This window comes from Hyla sarda, chromosome 5 (genome assembly GCF_029499605.1).
Source record: "Hyla sarda isolate aHylSar1 chromosome 5, aHylSar1.hap1, whole genome shotgun sequence".
Classification (NCBI taxonomy): domain Eukaryota; kingdom Metazoa; phylum Chordata; class Amphibia; order Anura; family Hylidae; genus Hyla; species Hyla sarda.
Window position 1 is genome coordinate 70,739,587 of NC_079193.1, and position 22,316 is coordinate 70,761,902.

Below are 22,316 nucleotides of genomic sequence, written 5' to 3' on the forward strand. Positions count from 1 at the left end.
ATAAAATAAAACCCTGCCTAACCGGCCAGCCCAGCTTTAATAAATTCCAAAATATACCAAACTACAACTATACTATACCTATACACCTAAGCAAACTATGAAATTCACACTCACTCACACACATAACAAAAATAAATAAATAAATAAATATTATTTGCTCAACTTGGCTAATTAAATGAAATAAATAAACCAACATAAAATTCAGCACCACCTGGCTATAACTCAAAATTATCCATACTTGGGAAAATAAATAAATAAAGCAACAGAAAACATAACACACGCATAATCTCCAAAACTAAGAAAGACACACACACACACACACATATATTGAGAATGAAAATAACAACAGCACAACTTGGCTTATTAAAAAAAAAAAAAAAAAAAAAATTTAAAAAAAAAAAAAAACAATAATAAAAAAAAAAAATAAAACACACCTCTGCTTTTTAAATAAAAGTTATATATACACACAGACAAAAAAACACCTATATACAATAATAATACTACATAACTACAACTGGTCCGACTGCCCTTTTCTTATGGCTAATGCAACAATATAAAACGAAATACATGACACAATATACCAACAAATAAATAAAATAAAACAATAATATAAAACAATATACATAGCACAGTATACATACAAATATAATAAATGTGCCTCACAAAAATACCTACAAAAACCCAAAAATAAATCCTACACTAAAACTGTGCCCTCTCCCACACCACCCCTCCTGTACATGGGCCAGTCCATAACCGTTCGTACAGTTCTTAAGTCCAGTCCTTAACTGACCCATGTCAGATCCCTTAAGGAAGAAAGAGAAAAAAAAATAAATAAATAAATAAACAACACCCACAAATGCCCCCTCCCCACCTAGCACTCCAACCAACCAACTAAATACAACCTTACATACAAGACCACAACCCAATTTAGGCCCAAGTTCAGTGCCTGTAAGCTCTTCATACCATATCAGCTGAAAACAAAACAAAAAGCTATGGTGCACATGCAACAACCCACCACCAGGGAGAAGGATGGCAGATCTGATACACTGAAGAAATTTAAACTCTTTCCCTAACTCCCCCTACTATTCTCCCTAATTCTATCCCTTCATCAAACTGACCCTACTATCACCCTATCTCTATCCCTGTATGCCTTTCCTTAACCAAAATAAAGGTACTCTACCAAAAAGGTCTAGTACCTAGGGCACATCAAAAGAAAACCCTCTCCATAGGAGAGAAGCCCTACTGGTGTCAAGACTGCCATACTCCAAAGACCTGATCTTCCCGAGGTCACCGGTGATGTTCCTACAGACCTCCACCTCGGAGAGGACTTTCTGCTGGGTTGACACTAAACACCGTGCATTCCACGTGTGATACTTAACCACTAAGCTAACTAAAAATAAAGTGCCCCGATCTCGGCCACCGAGGGTCCTGAATGCCCCATAAGCCCACTCCGGATAGGTAAGGCCGACAAGCTGACTCCAGCCAATGGAAGCGCCCACCCGGTTGTAGACCCCTACGTTAAAGGGACAATGAAGCAGGAAGTGGTCCATGCTTTCCAGCGTGTCCACACACTCTTCTCGGGGACACCCCCGGTCATCAGAGTTCCTGTACTTCAGGTTGTCCCTTACACCTAGCTTCCCCTGAAAGCAGCGCCAGGCCAAGTCCCAAAACTTCTGGGGGATCCTTTTCAAGTTTAAAAGATACAACCCCACCCTCAGATCCCGACCTGGGCAGTCCCTGAGCGCCAGAGGCTTCTGGAAGTGGGTCAACAGAACCCGTTTGTCAAGGAACTGCCTTGACTGGGTCCTGATCTCCCACACTCCCAGACCCCACCGACGTAACGCCTTCAGAGTCGGGGTAGCGTAAGCCGGAAGATATCCATGGGGTGTACGGAGGTCCTTCACTTGCCCTCCTCTCTCCCATTCCTGGAAGAAAGGCCGAAACCATTCCCTGCAGGAGAGTACCCACGGAGAAGCCCTCTCTTTCCAGAGGTTCGAGATGTTAGCTTTCAAGAAGGTGTTTGTTAAGAACACCACAGGGTTTACCATAGATAAACCCCCTAGTCTCCTCGTACGGTACGTAACCTCCCTCTTGACTAGGTTCAACCTGTTCCCCCATAACAGTTGGAAAAACAGGCTGTAGACCCTAGTGTAGTAAGCCTCTGGCAAGATACATACACTGCCCAGATAGATAAACAAGGGGAGCAGGTATGATTTGATCAGGTGTACCCTTTCTCTGAGAGTCATAGACCAACCCTTCCACTGGTTCACCCTCTGAGTGGCATCATGGAGCTTACCGTCCCAGTTTTTGGTGGGATAATCATCCTGGCCGAATGTGATGCCCAGAATTTTTGCTGAGTCTTGGGGCCCTGGGAGGGTGTCCGGGAGATCAAATGTGGGATCCCCCCCTCCCAGCCAGAGACTTTCACACTTTTCCCGGTTGATCTTGGACCCGGATGCCTCCGAGTAGCGCTCCACCTCTGACATCACCACATCGACCTCCTCCCTCGAGGAGACGAAAATAGTGACATCATCAGCGTACGCCACCACTCTCTGGGTGACATCCAGCTCCACCAGACTCATCCCGACTCCCGCCAACGGCCCACGATCTACTCTCCGGACGAAGGGATCAATCGAGAACACGTATAAAAGCGGGCTCAAAGGACAACCCTGACGGACTCCGGACCCCACCTCAAAAGAGCGGCCAGACCACCCGTTCACCAGTGGGAAACTCTCTGCCCCGGCATACAAGATCTTAAGCCAATTCACAAAAGTACTCGGTAAGCCATATCTCAGGAGGACGGACCAGAGGTACTCGTGGTTCACCCGATCAAATGCTTTGGCCTGATCCAAGGACAGCAAGTACCCCTTCCAGAGACCCGCACTACTCCGCTCCACTGCCTCCCTGACACTAAGGACAGCACTTAAGGTGCTTCGGCCTGGAACAGAGCAGTGCTGAGCCCCCGAAAGGAGCCGGGGTGCAAACTTCACCAGCCGATTAAACAGTATCTTGGCCAGAAGCTTCCTGTCCGTATTGAGAAGAGCTATGGGCCTCCAATTCTCAACACGGCTAGGATCTTTACCTTTTGAGAGAAGAATCAGGGCTGACCTCCTCATTGACTTTGGCAGAGTGTCCGAGGAGAGACACTCATTGAATACCTTGGTCAAGAGGGGAGCTAAAGACTCCTTAAAGGTCTTATACCACTCGGATGTTAAGCCATCTGGACCTGGCGACTTCTTGGGGGCGAGCCCCTCGATCGCCAGTCTCACTTCCTCTTCCCTGATATCTTCTGCCAAAACATCAAGAGAGGGGTCTACCCCTGGCTCAGGAATGGCTTCAGCCAGGAAAACCGACATCCTGTCTCGATCTAGATCCTTCCTCCCCAAGAGGTGTGAGTAGAAGGATCTGACGACCTCCAGGATCCCTGATCTGGACCGATTCAGAGATCCTGTACTATCAACCAGTCCTGAGACTACTTTACTACTCACTGACATCTTGCAGTTCTTGTAAGGGTCGGGCGAGCGGTACTTCCCGTAATCCCTCTCAAAAACCAAAGATGCGTGCCTATCGTACTGACACCTCATCAGCAAGGACTTCACTCTGGAGATATCATCACGACTACCTCCAGTCGAGACAAGAAACTCGAGTTTCCTCCTCAGACCCTGATACAGGCGATACCTATTCAGGGACCTGAGGCTCGAGAGCTGGCGGAAGAACCCCGCAACCCTCTTCTTGAATATCTCCCACCACTCTGACTTACTACTACAAAGGCCCAGTAAAGGTACCTGACTCTGAAGAAAATCCTCAAAGGACTGTCTTATCTCCGCTTCCTCCAGGAGGGACGAATTCAGCTTCCAATAACCTTTACCCATCCGGGGGGTCTCTGAAACATTCAGGGAAAACAAAATCATACAGTGATCAGAGAACTCCACCTCAACCACGGACACTGCGGAAGAGACGGCTTCCTCCTTTAAATAAAACCTGTCTATCCTAGACCTGCGACTACCTTGATGATAGGTGAAACCCGCGTGGCCTGAGGGGCTCCGGATGTGGGCATCCTCTAGGCGAGCTTCCCTAACTATATTATTAAGGGCCACACTATCGCAATCCAGCGGACCGTTGGAGCCTCTCCTATCTTGGGACCTTGTGACATTATTGAAGTCCCCTCCAAAGATCACCAGCCGGCTAGTAAAAAGGAAGGGCTTAATCCTCATAAAGAGATTTTTACGGCCCAGCTTTGTTTGTGGGGCATAGATGTTTATGAGCCGGAGCTCTTGTCCCTTCATGAGGACATCTAAGATCAGGCACCTCCCCATTTCTAACTCAATAACCCGTCTGCATTCAACCGGAGCGGTAAAAAGGACCGCCACCCCACTATACGGCTCAGCCGCAAGAGACCAGTGGGAGGGCCCGCGCCTCCACTCCCTTCTGGCTTTCACCAGAGAGGCTAGATCTGACAACCTGGTCTCCTGTAAAAGGAAAATGTCGGCTTCAACACGGCCGAGAAAATCGAAGGCTGCGAATCTAGCCGTATCCGACTTTATACTGGCACAGTTAATAGATGCCAGCGTCAATGGGGTGAGTGCCGCCATCATTGGTGATTGAGTTAGACGGCCACACCTTTACTTCTGCTTCCCCTTCTTTTTTGCCCCCTCATCCCCTGAAGAAGAGGAAAGGGCAGGACCACTTTTCGACCTTTTCTTAGACTCTGATTGGTCCATGGGGTCCCCGTCTCCGTCCGGCCCCAGTCTAGCCCTGCCCTCCGAGGAAGGTGCCTCCGCAGGACAGGGCCCAGTTCCCCCCAGAGGCTCTCTCACCCTAGGCACCCCGCCCTCACCTTCCCCCTCCAAGGAGGGGGAGGAGATGGTATCGAGGACGAGGTACCGGTTTGACAGGTCAATCAGAGGGGGGGCAGTCAGGCTTCCGTTTTGGACCTGGCCCGTAGTACAAGGCTTAACAGAGGGCTCCGACCTCTTCTTTCTCCCTTTTCTTTTGCCCTTGTCTTTCTTTTTTGGCCTCTCCCCACTCTCCTCATCCACACTTTCATAGTGGGAGGAATCGGAAGGGTCGGCCATATTGCCTTCCTCTCTGCGCAGCCTCCTGATCTCCTCATTCAGCACATTCTCCCCCAGAGCTTCAGTGGTTACAGGGCCAGCTTCAGGACCAGGGGCCGGAGCTACCCCAGTCACCTGGGCACTCTCCAGCTCCCTATTCCTCCTACGAGTTTCCTCCCGCCTTAGTTTGGCGGGGCCCTTTATCCTCGTCACTAGCCCTGTTGTGCCCCCATCCCTGCTCGTACCCTCCCCAGCCGAGGCAACTTCACAGCTCTCCCCGGCCGGAGCAGTCGCAGCACGGGCGAAAGCACTCGGACAACGGCTGAAAGGGTGCCCGAGGACACCACACAGGTGGCACCGAATCTGCCTACAGGATGCGGCCAGATGACCCACCCCACCCCACAAAGCACAGACCTGTACAGTACAGGCTGCGCTAAAATGGGTGGGGCTGCCGCACCTGTGACAGACCTTAGGCTGCCCCTGGTAGAAGACCTGGATCCTGTCACGTCCAAGGAAGGCGGCTGACGGAATGTGGGCAACTGTACTACCTGAACGTTTGAGTTTGACGGAAAACGTCCAGGCCCCGGACCAGATCCCGTGCTCATCCAAATTTTTCTTGGGCATGTCCGTCACATCCCCATATCGACCGAGCCAGGTCATGATGTCATAACAAGAAAGTGACTCATTACGGGTCAAAACTGTCACTTTCTTGACTGAGTTCTGACGGGAAATCGCCTTTACAGCAAAATCCCGCCAGCCGGGCTCGTTCTTCGCCACTTCGTAGTTTGACCAGAAGAGTTCGAGACCCTCCGGCCGAACGAAACTGACGTCAAACTCAGACGAACCGTAGGGGTGGATCAGGGCAAAGATGTCACTCGCCCTGAATTCCATCTGGAGGAGGAGCTCAACCACTTTAGCGCGAGGCGGGCACGCATCCTCGCCCCTCCAAATCAGACGGACCACATTCCTACGGTTATTGTCCTGCCCGGGTGTCGGGAGGGACCAGACCACCTCCCCATTCTGCTCTCGGAAAGCCCCCAAACCGTGCCTCTCTATCCAGAAAGACAGGTCGACCTCACCCCTTCCCTCTACCTGGATCGACCTGTCGCCCCTACGCAGAGCCTCCAGGAGGCGCTGTTGCAAGTAACCCCCGGGGCCGGACGGAGATGGGGACCCCACCGAATCCCCGGCAGCAACACTGGCATAGCTCCTAGGAGCAGTCACTGCCGGGGGGGCAGCCGGACCAGACCCAGACCCAGACCCAGGAGCACCATTCACACCACAACTCCCATCATCCATACCAGATGTTGCATTCACACCACCACTACTCCCACCATCATTCACTCCACTGGCACTCCTCCCAATCACAACACTACCACCCCCATCATTCTCACAACCTGCACTCACTTCCTGCCTAACATATCCTGGGCTGGCTGGGACCTGTAGTACCGCCGGTTTTAATACAGGTTTTCTTGCTGGCTTAGCTGCCGCTGGGGTCAACGCTGATGGCTCCTCCTTCATAGGCGATGTTACCACCTGAGTCTGGGGCTGCCCCACCGGGCGCACCCCAGCTCCTCCCACAATGCCACCACTAGGCTTGCCCGACCGTTCAGGCTCTGCTGATGACACTGACGCCCGGACACTCTCCCCCCTTACAGAGGAGTGCCCCGCAGCGCCCGCAGAAACCACAGTACTCGGGGGACCGCCCCCCGAGCACACCGACCGACCTTTCTCTGCTTCCGACGCCCGGACACTCCCCCCCCTCACAGGAGAGTACCCAGCAGCGTCGGTAGTGCCCATAGCACTCGGGGAACCGCCCCCCAAACACACGGCAGCATAGCTCTTCTCTGGCATTTGGACATGCCCCCCGCCACCCTGGGGCGTCCCAGCAGTGCCAGAGTTGCCCAACATGAGCCCATCCTGCCCTTCCCTACCGGCAGGACGGGTGGGCTTCACATCTATTGCGTCCATAGCCATTTCAGACGCCATTCTATACCCCCCTTGCTGGCCCCGCTCCACCACAGGAACGGCGTCTTGCAGTTTGGGGGGCTCAGCAGCCTGAACCAGCTTTGCAGCTGACCCAGACTGCTGGAAAGGTACGAACATGTACTGCACAGATTGTTGGGTCTTCTGCTTCTTTGCTTTACGCCTGACTTTTCCATCCTCGCACTGATCTTCACCGAAGGTGAAATTCTGGAGGTGGACTGGGGATTCCTGCATGACAATTGCCCTCAATAAACCCCCAGCCTCACTCTCCACCTCGTCCTCCTCACTGTCAGTCACAGGGAGCGCCACTTGGGCCGGCTCTATGTAGCTGTCCTGGGTGTCACAGGGCATAGGAACAGACACAGCATCCTCCACCACATGCGCTCCTTCCTCTACCTTCTCCTTAACTCCTTCACTGCCATCCTCACTATCTTCACCGCCACTAGTCTCCCCATCATCCACCTCAACCTCCACCTTACCTGGGGATTTCATGGCGGCAAACCTTTCATCATTTGCCAGCTTCTCTCTTAGGAGACCGCTGCCCTCCAGGATCTCTGCCTTCCTCTCCTCCAGCTTGGCAATCTGGGCTTTCAGGGCTGTGATCCTTTTCTTCAGCTCAGGCTTGCTTCTCCTGGACCCAGAGTTTGCCAGACTCTGAGTCCCACGCAGATCTTCTCTTGCAAGCCTGAGCTCTTTACTGCAGCGGTCGTATTCCGCAAAGCGTGCGGCCATGCGGGAGCAGTAGGTCTCACTTGATTCTTTGGGGCCTCTTTCAGCCCACATCTCCAAACTCTTCCTCCTTGTTTTCCTTCCACCACCAGATCTCTGGCTGGCACCTGTTGCCTGATGAGCAGAGCTTGCATTGCTGCAGACTCTGCTGGATCTTCTGCCTCCGGCTGGAACAATGGCTGTAGCAGTTTTCTCTCCACCCCCCGCCAGCCTTGAAGAACGGGGAATGGAGGCCTGAGGCTCCATGCAGGAAAGTTCCCCCAGGGAGCCTGCCACACCCCTGGGAAAGCCTTGATGTAAAATGCTGCTTCTCTGGATGTCTGGAGCTCAAAAGAGACACACCCGACAGCTTCTCACACAGAACTCCTCTGGACTACAGGATGTGCTCTGTGCTGACACCTCTGTCCATGTCAAGAAATGTCCACAGTAGGAGCAAATCCCCATAGCAAACCTATCCTGCTCTGGACAGTTCCTGACATGGACAGAGGTGTCAGCAGAGAGCACATCCTGTGGTTTCAGTGTGTGCAGCTGTCGGGTGTGGCTCCATTTGCTCTCCAGACTTCCAGGCAGAGAAGCAGGTTTTTACATCGGGCTTTCCCAGGAGCGTGGCACGAAGAGCTGGGCAGGAAGCTGAGGAGTCTGAGAGAGGACCTGAGATTTGCCCGCTACCAGGCTGACCAGGGCCCTACAGGTAAGAGGCAGAAGTTCACTGCCCAGGTGCGGGCTCTGAAGATAGAGGTGGCGGAGGTGGAGGAGGCCAAAAGAAAAATCTCTGAGGGAGCAGGATTCCTAAAAGAAAAACTGGTTAATGAGGAGAGATTCAAGGAAAGGAAGTATGGTGCATGCTGCCCTCAGGAGAGCAGTGAGGAGGAGGAGGAGGAGGAAGGAGGGGAGGAAGATGGCGGAGAGTCGGCTGTGGGAAGTGAAATGGATGCCACCCCTAGTGTGTGTGAGCCCCAGCCCCCCCAAGATAGCTACCCTGAGCCCGCCCAGGTGGCGCTACCCTCCAGTGATGGGGAGACAGAGGAGAGCGGTGAGGAGAAGCTGGCCAGTGTGGGTTTGCTGCAAGCCATTATACAGCAGGAGTCCCCTACCCGTATGGAGGATTTTACCTTTGGTGAGGATCTCGGTAAAGATGATCTAGTAAAGAAAAGGAAGAAAAGGCAGAAGGTTCAGGAGACTGTGACTTATGTGTTTCGTCCTTTCCAGCAGTCCGGGCCAGCTGTAAAGTTGGTTCAGACTGCTGGGCCCCCCAAACTGCCAGTCCCCGTTTCTGTGGTGAAGCAGGGCCAGAAAGGGGGGTACAGCATGGCGTCCAAGATGGCAGAGGACGCTATAGAGCCAGCAAGTCCTATTGGGCTTAAGGTGAGCAGCCCTGGTGCTGCGGGAGCGCCCCAGGGTGGTGGGGGGCGTGTCCAGGCACCAGGGGCAAGCTATGCTACTGTTTGCTCGGGGAGCGGTTCCCCAGGTGTCGCTGGCACTGAGGGGCACTTCCCTGTGAGGGGGGGGAGTGTCCAGATAAGTGATATGTCTGTGTGCTTGGGGGGCGGTCCCCCGAGTGCCGTGGACATTACCGGCGCTGCAGGGCACCCTCTGTGAGGAGGGGGAGTGTCCGGGCATCAGGAGTGGAAAACGGTCGGTCTGTGTGTGCTGTGGGTGCTGCGGGGCACTCTCCTGTGAGGGGGGAGAGTGTCCGAGTGCCAGTGCCAGCCTCAGAGCCCGTGCAGTCGGGAAGACATGGTGATGGCGTTGTGGGAGGAGCTGGGGTGCGCTCAGAGGGGCAGCCCCAGGCTCAGGCAGTAACATCGCCCATGGAGGAGGAGCCATCAGAGTCGACCCCAGCAACAGCAAAGCCAGCAAAAAAGACTCTGTTAAAACCGGCAGTACTACAAGTCCCAGCCAGCCCAGGATATGTTAGGCACGACACGAGTGTAGGGGGTGAGGATGATGGGTGTGGTAGTGTTGTGAATGAGAAGAGTGCATGTGGGAGTGTTAGTGAAGTGAATAATGGTGGGAGTAGTGGTGGTATGAATACAAAGTCTGGTATGGATGATGAGAATTGTGGTGTGAATGTTGGTGGGTGTAGTGGTGTGAATGGTGGTCCTGGGTCTGAGTCTGGGTCTGGTTCGGCTGCCCCCCCGGTAGTGACTGCTCCTAGGAGCTATGCTCATGTCGCTGCCGGGGGGTCCCCCTCTCCATCCGGCCCCGGGGGTCACTTGCAGCAGCGCCTCTTGGAGGCTCTACGTAGGGGCGACAGGTCAATCGAGGTAGAGGGAAGGGGTGAGGTCGACCTGTCTTTCTGGATAGAGAGGCACGGTTTGGGGGCATTCCGAGAGCAGAATGGGGAGGTGGTCTGGTCCCTCCCGACACCCGGGCAGGACAATAACCGTAGGAACGTGGTCCGTCTGATTTGGAGGGGCAAGGATGTGTGCCCGCCTCGCGCTAAAGTGGTTGAGCTCCTCCTCCAGATGGAATTCAGGGCGAGTGACATCTTTGCCCTGATTCACCCCTATGGTTCATCCGAATTTGACGTCAGTTTTGTTCGACCGGAGGGTCTCGAACTCTTCTGGTCGAACTACGAAGTGGCGAAGAATGAGCCCGGCTGGCGGGATTTTGCTGTAAAGGCTATTTCCCGTCAGTACTCAGTCAAGAAAGTGACCGTTTTGACTCGTAACGAGTCACTCTCCTGCTATGACATCATGACCTGGCTGGGACGGTATGGGGATGTGACGGACATGCCCAAGAAAAATCTAGATGAGCACGGGATCTGGTCTGGGGCCTGGACGTTTTCCGTCAAACTCAAGCGTTCAGGTAGTACAGTTGCCCACATTCCGTCAGCTGCCTTCCTTGGACGTGACAGAATCCAGGTCTTTTACCAGGGGCAGCCTAAGGTCTGTCACAGGTGCGGTAGCCCCACCCATTTTAGTGCAGCCTGTACTGTACAGGTTTGTGCTTTGTGTGGTGGGGTGGGTCATCTGGCTGCATCCTGCAGACAGATCCGCTGCCACCTGTGTGGTGTCCTCGGGCACCCTTTCAGCCGTTGTCCAAGCGACTTCGCCCGTGCTGGGGCCGCTCCGGCCGGGGAGAGCTGTGAAGTTGCCCCGGCTGGGGAGGGTACGAGCAGGGATGGGGGCATAACAGGGCTAGTGACGAGGAAAAAGGGCCCCACCAAACTAAGGCGGGAGGAAAATCGTAGGAGGAGTAGGGAGCTGGAGAGTGCCCAGGTGACTGGGGTAGCTCCGGCCCCTGCTCCTGAAGCTGGCCCTGTAACCACTGAAGCCCTGGGGGAGAACGTGCTGGATGAGGAGATCAGGAGGCTGCGCAGAGAGGAAGGCAAAATGGCCGACCCTTCTGATTCCTCCCACTATGAAAGTGTGGATGAGGAGAGTGGGGAAAGGCCAAAAAAGAAAGACAAGGGCAAAAAGGAAAGGGAGAAAGAAGAGGTCGGAGCCCTCTGTTAAGCCTTGTACTATGGACCAGGTCCAAAACGGAAGCCTGACTGCCCCTCTGATTGACCTGTCAAACCGGTACCTCGTCCTCGATACCATCTCCTCCCCCTCCTTGGAGGGGGAAGGTGAGGGCGGGGTGCCTAGTATGAGAGAGCCTCTGGGGGGAACTGGGCCCTGTCCTGCGGAGGCATCTTCCTCGGAGGGCAAGGCTAGACTGGGGCCGGATGGAGACGGGGACCACATGGACCAATCAGAATCTAAGAAAAGATCCAAAAGTGGTCCTGCCCTTTCCTCTTCTTCAGGGGATGAGGGGGCGAAAAAGAAGGGGAAGCAGAAGTAAAGATGTGGCCGTCTAACTCAATCACCCATGATGGCGGCACTCACCCCACTGACGCTGGCATCTATTAATTGTGCCAGTATAAAGTCTGATACGGCTAGATTCGCAGCCTTCGATTTTCTTGGCCGTGTTGAAGCCGATATTTTCTTTTTACCGGAGACCAGGTTGTCAGATCTAGCCTCTCTGGTGAAAGCCAGAAGAGAGTGGAGGCGCGGGCCCTCCCACTGGTCTCTTGCGGCTGAGCCGTATAGTGGGGTGGCGGTCCTTTTTACCGCTCCGGTTGAATGCAGACGGGTTATTGAGTTAGAAATGGGGAGGTGCCTGATCTTAGATGTCCTCATGAAGGGACAAGAGCTCCGGCTCATAAACATCTATGCCCCACAAACTAAGCTGGGCCGTAAAAATCTTTTTATGAGGATTAAGCCCTTCCTTTTTACAGGCCGGCAGGTGATCTTTGGAGGGGACTTCAATAATTTCACGAGGTCCCAAGATAGGAGAGGCTCCAATGGTCCACTGGATTGCGATAGTGTGGTCCTTAATAATATACTTAGGGAAGCTCGCCTAGAGGACGCCCACATCCGGAGCCCCTCAGGCCACGCGGGTTTCACCTATCATCAAGGTAGTCGCAGGTCTAGGATAGATAGGTTTTATTTGAAGGAGGAAGCCGTCTCTTCCGCATTGTCAGTGGTTGAGGTGGAATTCTCCGATCACTGTATGATTTTGTTTTCCTTGAATGTTTCAGACACCCCCCGGATGGGTAAAGGTTATTGGAAGCTGAATTCGTCCCTCCTGGAGGAAGCAGAGATAAGACAGTCCTTTGAGGATTTTCTTCAGAGTCAGGTACCTTTACTGGGCCTTTGTAGTAGTAAGTCAGAGTGGTGGGAGATATTCAAGAAGCGGGTTGCGGGGTTCTTCCGCCAGCTCTCGAGCCTCAGGTCCCTGAACAGGTATCGCTTGTATCAGGGTCTGAGGAGGAAACTCGAGCTCCTTGTCTCGACTGGAGGTAGTCGGGAGGATATCTCCAGAGTGAAGTCCTTGCTGATGAGGTGTCAGTACGATATGCACGCATCTTTGGTTTTTGAGAGGGATTTCGGGAAGTACCGCTCGCCCGACCCTTACAGGAACTGCAAGATGTCAGTGAGTAGTAAAGTAGTCTCAGGACTGGTTGATAGTACGGGATCCCTGAATCGGTCCAGATCAGGGATCCTGGAGGTCATCAGATCTTTCTACTTGCACCTCTTGGGGAGGAAGGATCTAGATCGAGACAGGATGTCGTCTTTCCTGGCTGAAACCATCCCTGAGCCAGGGATAGACCCCTCTCTTGATGTTTTTGCAGAAGATATCAGGGAAGAGGAAGTGAGACTGGCGATTGAGGGGCTCGCCCCCAAGAAGTCGCCAGGTCCGGATGGCTTAACATCCGAGTGGTATAAGACCTTTAAGGAGTCTTTAGCTCCCCTCTTGACCAAGGTATTCAATGAGTGTCTCTCCTCGGGCACTCTGCCAAAGTCAATGAGGAGGTCGGCCCTGATTCTTCTCTCAAAAGGTAAAGATCCTAGCCGTATTGAGAATTGGAGGCCCAAAGCTCTTCTCAATACGGACAGGAAGCTTCTGGCCAAGATACTGTTTAATCGGCTGATGAAGTTTGCACCCCGGCTCCTTTCGGGGGCTCAGCACTGCTCTGTTCCAGGCCGAAGCACCTTAAGTGCTGTCCTCAGTGTCAGGGAGGCAGTGGAGCGGAGTAGTGCGGGTCTCTGGAAGGGGTACTTACTGTCCTTGGATCAGGCCAAAGCATTTGATCGGGTGAACCACGAGTACCTCTGGTCCGTCCTCCTTAGGTATGGCTTACCGAGTACTTTCGTGAATTGGCTTAAGATCTTGTATGCCGGGGCAGAGAGTTTCCCACTGGTGAACGGGTGGTCTGGCCGCTCTTTTGAGGTGGGGTCCGGAGTCCGTCAGGGTTGTCCTTTGAGCCCGCTTTTATACGTGTTCTCGATTGATCCCTTCGTCCGGAGAGTAGATCGTGGGCCGTTGGCGGGAGTCGGGATGAGTCTGGTGGAGCTGGATGTCACCCGGAGAGTGGTGGCGTACGCTGATGATGTCACTATTTTCTCGAGGGAGGAGGTCGATGTGGTGATGTCAGAGGTGGAGCGCTACTCGGAGGCATCCGGGTCCAAGATCAACCGGGAAAAGTGTGAAAGTCCCTGGCTGGGAGGGGGGGATCCCACATTTGATCTCCCGGACACCCTCCCAGGGCCCCAAGACTCAGCAAAAATTCTGGGCATCACATTCGGCCAGGATGATTATCCCACCAAAAACTGGGACGGTAAGCTCCATGATGCCACTAAGAGGGTGAACCAGTGGAAGGGTTGGTCTATGACTCTCAGGGAAAGGGTACACCTGATCAAATCATACCTGCTCCCCTTGTTTATCTATCTGGGCAGTGTATGTATCTTGCCAGAGGCTTACTACACTAGGGTCTACAGCCTGTTTTTCCAACTGTTATGGGGGAACAGGTTGAACCTAGTCAAGAGGGAGGTTACGTACCGTACGAGGAGACTAGGGGGTTTATCTATGGTAAACCCTGTGGTGTTCTTAACAAACACCTTCTTGAAAGCTAACATCTCAAACCTCTGGAAAGAGAGGGCTTCTCCGTGGGTACTCTCCTGCAGGGAATGGTTTCGGCCTTTCTTCCAGGAATGGGAGAGAGGAGGGCGAGTGAAGGACCTCCGTACGCCCCATGGATATCTTCTGGCTTACGCTACCCCGACTCTGAAGGCGTTACGTCGGTGGGGTCTGGGAGTGTGGGAGATCAGGACCCAGTCAAGGCAGTTCCTTGACAAACGGGTTCTGTTGACCCACTTCCAAAAGCCTCTGGCGCTCAGGGACTGCCCAGGTCGGGATCTGAGGGTGGGGTTGTATCTTTTAAACTTGAAAAGGATCCCCCAGAAGTTTTGGGACTTGGCCTGGCGCTGCTTTCAGGGGAAGCTAGGTGTAAGGGACAACCTGAAGTACAGGAACTCTGATGACCGGGGGTGTCCCCGAGAAGAGTGTGTGGACACGCTGGAAAGCATGGACCACTTTCTGCTTCATTGTCCCTTTAACGTGGGGGTCTACAACCGGGTGGGCGCTTCCATTGGCTGGAGTAAGCTTGCCGGCCTTACCTATCCGGAGTGGGCTTATGGGGCATTCAGGACCCTCGGTGGCCGAGATCGGGGCACTTTATTTTTAGTTAGCTTAGTGGTTAAGTATCACACGTGGAATGCACGGTGTTTAGTGTCAACCCAGCAGAAAGTCCTCTCCGAGGTGGAGGTCTGTAGGAACATCACCGGTGACCTCGAGAAGATCAGGTCTTTGGAGTATGGCAGTCTTGGCACCAGTAGGGCTTCTCTCCTATGGAGAGGGTTTTCTTTTGATGTGCCCTAGGTACTAGACCTTTTTGATAGAGTACCTTTATTTTGGTTAAGGACAGGCATACAGGGATAGAGATAGGGTGATAGTAGGGTCAGTTTGATGAAGGGATAGAATTAGGGAGAATAGTAGGGGGAGTTAGGGAAAGAGTTAAAATTTCTTCAGTGCCATCCTTCTCCCTGGTGGTGGGCTGTTGCATGTGCACCATAGCTTTTGTTTTGTTTTCAGCTGATATGGTATGAAGGGCTTACAGGCACTGAACTTGGGCCTAAATTGGGTTGTGGTCTTGTATGTAAGGTTGTATTTAGTTGGTTGGAGTGCTAGGTGGGGAGGGTGTTTTTTTTTTTTTTTCTCTTTCTTCCTTAAGGGATCTGACATGGGTCAGTTAAGGACTGGACTTAAGAACTGTACGAACGGTTATGGACTGACCCATGTACAGGAGGGTTGGTGTGGGAGAGGGCACAGTTTTAGTGTAGGATTTATTTTTGGGTTTTTGTAGGTATTTTTGTGAGGCACATTTATTATATTTGTATGTATGCTGTGCTATGTATATTGTTTTATATTATTGTTTTATTTTATTTATTTGTTGGTATATTGTGTCATGTATTTTGTTTTATATTGTTGCATTGGCCATAAGAAAAGGGCAGTCGGACCAGTTGTAGTTATGTAGTATTATTATTGTATATAGGTGTTTTTTGTCTGTGTATATATAACTTTTATTTAAAAAGCAGAGGTGTGCTTTAAATAATTTTTTTTTTTTTTGATAAGCCAAGTTGTGCTGTTGTTATTTTCATTCTCAATATATGTGTGTGTCTTTGTTAATTTTGGAGATTATGCGTGTGTTATGTTTTCTGTTGCTGTATTTATTTATTTATTTATTTATTTTCCCAAGTATGGATGATTTTGAGTTATAGCCAGGTGGTGCTGAATTTTATGTTGGTTTATTTATTTCATTTAATTAGCCAAGTTGTGCAAATGTTTTTTTTTTTTTCTTTTTTATGTTATGTGTGTGAGTGTGAATTTCATAGTTTGCTTAGGTGTATAGGTATAGTATAGTTGTAGTTTGGTATATTTTAGAATCTATTGAAGCTGGGCTGGCCGGTTAGGCAGGGTTTTATTTTATTTTACATTTCTGTTGTAGCTGGTTAAGCTTGTTTTGTGTTCTTGTTTTTTGGAATTGTTTTGTATTTTTATAATAAAAAAGAGTGTCAGCAAATAGCACTGTGGTCAGACTGGAAAAAACCACACAACTTCCTGTGGAGCATACAGCAGCTGATAAGTACTGTAAGGATTAAGATTTTAAATAGAAGTAATTTCAAAATCTGTTTAACTTTCTGGCACCAGTTGATATAAAAGTAAATGTTTTCCAGTGGAGTACCCCTTTAAGTAATTCTGGGAGCTGTATATTTAAATGGTGAAAACTTCTTTAACACTTTCCTATTCTGTGGCAACTGGTATATCTGATTATTATACTGGAATTTCTCACAATGCGCTACACCAGTGGTGTCTGTCACAACAGGCTAAAAACTTACTGGGGGGGGGGGGAAGGTATGGGGTGACACCATTTTCTACCCCTTACATTTAAAGAAGAATGTTGAAATTTGCATTAAGCATGTATTTAGCTACTGCTAAACATCCAAAGATGAAAGGCCCAAGGCCAGAAGCATCAGTGAGGCAAGTAGTTCCTGAAAGACACAGGATGAGCCAGGAGCAGGCAATCACAGTACCAAAGAGGGTTCCATAACCCTAATTGATAACCCAAGAGGGTTTCATGACTAACCATAATTGGGAAATGTTGGTGTAGCAGCTTGGTCAATCTACTCTGAGGCATCTGGCATTGTTGGCTGGAAATCCTGGCTGATCCATCCCTGATTCATCTTCACAAACGTTAGTCTCTCCACATTTTTCGTGGACAGATAAGTTCGCCTTGGGGTGACTATGGCCTCCGCCGCACTAAACACCCGCTCTGATGGCACACTACTGGCCGGGCAGGACAGCTTTTCCAGGGCAAACTCTGCTAGTTGTGGCCATAAATCAAGTTTGGCTGCCCAGAAGTCCAGCGGATCTTCAATGGTTGTTGGCATGGCCATGTCAAGGTATGCCACCACCTGCTGGTTCAGGTCCTGCTCCATGTCTACCTGCTGCTGATGAGTTGCTTCACTATGCGGGTGAAGAAAGCTACTCATCAGCGACTGTAGACTCAGGCTGCTGCTGATTGAGCTGGTACTGCTCCTCCCACCCCTCCCCTCCCAAGCAGCCATGGCAGTGGAAGGTGAGCGCAGAGGGCCCCCGCGAGTCAGACCTGGGAGTGAATGGACTCCATCCATCCAACTGACTATGTAGAATCTCTCTGTAGTAGGTCAGTTTGTCCTCCCTCTCAGTGGGTGTAAAAAAGGCCCCCATTTTGGGACGGTAGCGAGGGTATAATAAGGTGGAGATCCAGAAGTCATCCCACTGATGAATTTTGACAATTCGGGGGTCACTACGCAAGCAACTGAGCATGCATCGTGCCATTTGCGCCAGTGACTCGGAGGGACTACCTGCCTCCATCTCCACTGCATACTGCCACGGTGTGTCTGGGTCCTCTGTCTCAACTTCCTCATAACCCTCTAGCTCCTCTGGCTGCTCCTGCTCCTCCTCTCCTGTCCGAAGACTAGAAACACCGGCCATCTCATGCAACTTAAACTGTGCTCCGCTCTGCCCCTCATCATCCTCCTCCTCCAGTTCAGCCCCCACAGGGCTCATGTAGCCTTGAGATATAGGCGCAACGTCTCCATTGCCGTGACCAGCCATGGTTTCAATCATTTGTTGTAGGAAATGTAGGAGTGGAATTACGTCGTTCATGGCGTAATCCAGGCGACTCACAAATAAAAGGGCCTCAGCAAACGGCAGGTGTCACGTATGAGCTGCCACTGGTTCACATTGAAGTTACACAGGGGAGTACTCCTATCTGCTTGGATCATCAAGAAATCAGTGATGGCTTTTCTTTGTTCGTATAGTCTGTCCAACATATGGAGGGTGGAATTCCAATGTGTGGCAACGTCACAAATAAGACTATGTTGTGGGATACCGTTCTGACGCTGCAGCTCAAGGAAGGTGTGCTTGGCGGTGTACGAGTGGCTGAAGTGCATGCACAGTTTCCTTGCCATTTTCATGATGTTTTGCAAATGGGGTGAAGACTTGAGGAAGTGCTTGACAACCAGATTCAACACGTGTGCCATGCAGGGCGCATGTTTCACACTTCCTTGTCGCAGCGCGGACACGATGTTCTTCCCGTTGTCTGTCACCATGGTTCCCATTTCCAGATTTCGTGGAGTAAGCCATACTTGGATTTCTTTACGAATGAACTTTAGCAGTTCCTCCCCTGTGTGACTCCGTTCGCCAAGGCAAACCATGTGACACATGGTACGATGAATGGCCACCGAGATTTGGACGTGCAGTGGAGGCCGTGGACACGGTGGAGCATGAGGAGGCGGTGTCGCACACTGTAACAGGACCAACTGCCTGGGAGCGAGAGCGTGGAGGAGGAAGCGGTGTGACCTGTCCAAGTTGCTGTTGTGGCTGTGCAGGAACCACATTTACCCAGTGAGCCGTAAAAGACAAGTATTGTCCCTGCCCGTAGTTACAGCTCCACATGTCGGCGCTGCCGTGCACTTTTGAACACACCGACAGGCTCAAGGACTGGCCCACCTTCTCTTTTACAAACTTATGTAGGGCTGGTACTTCCATCTTCGCAAAGAAATGATGGCTTGGGACTCTCCACCTCGGCTCGACACAAGCCATCAATTCTCTGAAAGGTGCAGAGTCCACCACTTGAAAAGGGAAGGACTGCAACACCAGCAACTTGGACAGGAGCACATTCAACTTCTGCGCCGTTGGATGAGTGGGCGCATACTGTTGTCTCTTGGACATGGCTTCGCCAATGGATTGTTGGCGGAATGGCTGAATAAAAGCGGGAGAAGCAGGAGCGACAGAAGGAGGGTTTGACACACAGCTCCCTTCGGCTGAGGTGGTGGAGGCTTGGCTGGATGAAGGAGGGAGCGGATGGCCAATGGGTGATGCAGCAGGCTGGACCACTACATCGGAGCCACGGTTCTCCCAGGCCGCTTTATTGTGGCGAAGCATGGGTTGACACAGGGCCGTGGTGTCGACATTGGGACCCTGGCCACGCTTCACCTTCTGCCGAGAGATCTTGCATGTGGCTACGTGAACCTCCTCCGGATGCCTTATTAAAAACTTCCACACCGCCGAGTAGCTTATTTTCCCACCCGCAGTCGGCACTAATTGACTGCTACTGGCGCCGTCTCCAGGAACCCCTGTTCCACTACCTCCCGGAAAGGTTGGCTGCCGCGAAGCAGGTGGTCTCCCCCAGGCACGTTTGGCTCCTGAATTTCCACTACTGCCACCACGCTGACTACCAACCGTGCTACCGCCTTGCTGTCTCAAGGGCAACCTGCAACTATCTTCTCCTGATGATGATGAAGCCCCTTCTGCACCCGGCTCCCAATTGCGATCGGCTTCATCATCATCAATAGTTGTGTACACGTCACTGATGTCCTCCTCAGGTTCCCCAACAGTGTTTGCTTCAGGACCCTGAACACTTGCAACACCGCCTCCCACGTCACTCTCCACATCACTACTTGGCCGCCTAGCGGAGCAAGCGGCGCATGTCTCCTCCCCTTCTTGGCTGTCCAGTAGCTTCTGACTGTCCTCTATTGGGTCGTCCTCAGTAAATAGTGGAGCTGAACCCACAGCATAAGATACTTCTTTAGGAGAGGGAACAGCATAGGACAAAGGCAATGGGAGGACACGGACTGCTCCCGGGCCATGCCAACTGAGGGTTGTGTCTGAGGAACCCACCGACTGTTGACTGGGGTTGTCATGTCACTTGTGATGATGTGGATGAGCGTGTTAACCAATCGACGACGACAGATGGGTTGCTGGTGGAGACACGACCGCTGACTGATAACGGGAGCTCAGGCCTCTCGCTGCGACTCCTGCTGCCACTCGCCCCAAGTCTGCTGTCAACTCTGCCTGAAGTATTTAGGCCTCTGCCTCTGTGCACGTCCTGGCACTTCTCTGCCTGACATACTTAGTGCGTTTATGAGGGTATTACAATACACTACACTACTCTTTAAACAGTATTTGTCTAGAACAGCAGCAGGTGATTACTTACGGCTGGCCCTTGACAGATTAACAGGTACTAGATGGTACAATACTTGGATGTACATATGCGTATGCACTGATGAGGGCAGTAATATGCCTAACTATTAGCAGAAAAAACTCTGTATTTTTGTAAAACACCAGCCGGTGGATACTATTGTTAGGACTTTGATGGTTTGGAGCACCTTGACAGATTAACAGGTACTAAATGGTTCAATACTTTGATGTACATATGTGGTATGCACTGATGAGGGCAGTAATATGCCTAACTATTAGCAGAAAAAACTCTGTATTTTTGTAATACACCAGCCGGTGGATACTATTGTTAGGACTTTGACGGTTTGGAGCACCTTGACAGATTAACAGGTACTAAATGGTACACTACTTGGATGTACGTATGCGGTATGCACTGATTAGGGCAGTAATATGCCTATTAGCAGAAAAAACTCTTTATTTTTGTAAAACTCCAGCCGGTGGATACTATTGTTTTGACTTTGACGGTATGGAGCACCTTGGCAGCTTAACAGGTACCAAATGGTACAATACTTGAATGTACCTATGCGGTATGCACTGATGAGGGCCTATTAGCAGAAAAAACTCTGTATTTTTGTAATACACCAGCCGGTGGATACTATTGTTTTGACTTTGACGGTATGGAGCACCTTGACAGTTTAACAGGTACTAAATGGTACAATACTTGCATGTCCCTATGCGGTATAATCATTCTATAACATAACCAATAGACTTTAAAGGAAAATAGGAATAACCTGCTATTTACAGTGAATTTACACCTTTTCACACCACATCAGATGATGGGCGGGTTATACAATGAGGGGGATTGTCATAGGCATACACACCCCTCAATGTACTACATTTACACCCCCTGACTGTATGCTGCTGCCAGGGCCAGATCATCATTGGAGCACTGGAGCGCCTTGTCACGATGCCGGCTGGCAGGTAGTGGATCCTCTGTGCCAGAGAGGGATTGGCGTGGACCGTGCTAGTGGATCGGTTCTAAGTCACTACTGGTTTTCACCAGAGCCCGCCGCAAAGCGGGATGGTCTTGCTGCGGCGGTAGTGACCAGGTCGTATCCACTAGCAACGGCTCAACCTCTCTGACTGCTGAAGATAGGCGCGGTACAAGGGAGTAGACAGAAGCAAGGTCGGACGTAGCAGAAGGTCAGGGCAGGCAGCAAGGATCGTAGTCGGGGGCAACGGCAGGAGGTCTGGAACACAGGCTAGGAACACACAAGGAAACGCTTTCACTGGCACAATGGCAACAAGATCCGGCGAGGGAGTGAAGGGGAAGTGAGGTATAAATAGGGAGTGCACAGGTGAACACACTAATTGGAACCACTGCGCCAATCAGCGGCGCAGTGGCCCTTTAAATCGCAGAGACCCGGCGCGCGCGCGCCCTAGGGAGCGGGGCCGCGCGCGCCGGGACAGGACAGACGGAGAGCGAGTCAGGTACGGGAGCCGGGATGCGCATCGCGAGCGGGCGCTACCCGCATCGCGAATCGCATCCCGGCTGGAGACGGTATCGCAGCGCACCGGGTCAGTGGAGCTGCCCGGAGCGCTGCGGTAGCGAGAGAGAAGCGAGCGCTCCGGGGAGGAGCGGGGACCCGGAGCGCTCGGCGTAACAGTACCCCCCCCCTTAGGTCTCCCCCTCTTCTTAGAGCCTGAGAACCTGAGGAGCAGACTTTTGTCTAGGATGTTGTCCTCAGGTTCCCAGGATCTCTCTTCAGGTCCACAGCCCTCCCAATCCACCAAAAAGAACCTTTTTCCTCTGACCGTCTTGGAGGCCAGTATCTCTTTCACTGAGAAGACGTCAGAAGAACCGGAGACAGGAGTGGGAGAAACTAATTTGGGAGAGAAACGGTTGATGATGAGTGGTTTAAGAAGAGAGACATGAAAGGCATTAGGAATACGGAGAGAAGGAGGAAGAAGAAGTTTGTAAGAGACAGGATTAATTTGGCACAAGACTTTGAAAGGACCAAGATAGCGTGGACCCAGTTTGTAACTGGGGACACGAAAGCGGACATATTTAGCGGAGAGCCATACCTTGTCTCCTGGAGCAAAAATGGGGGGAGCTCTTCTTTTCTTATCGGCAAACTTTTTCATGCGAGATGAAGCCTGTAAAAGAGAATCTTGGGTCTCTTTCCATATGGTGGAAAGATCACGAGTCACTTC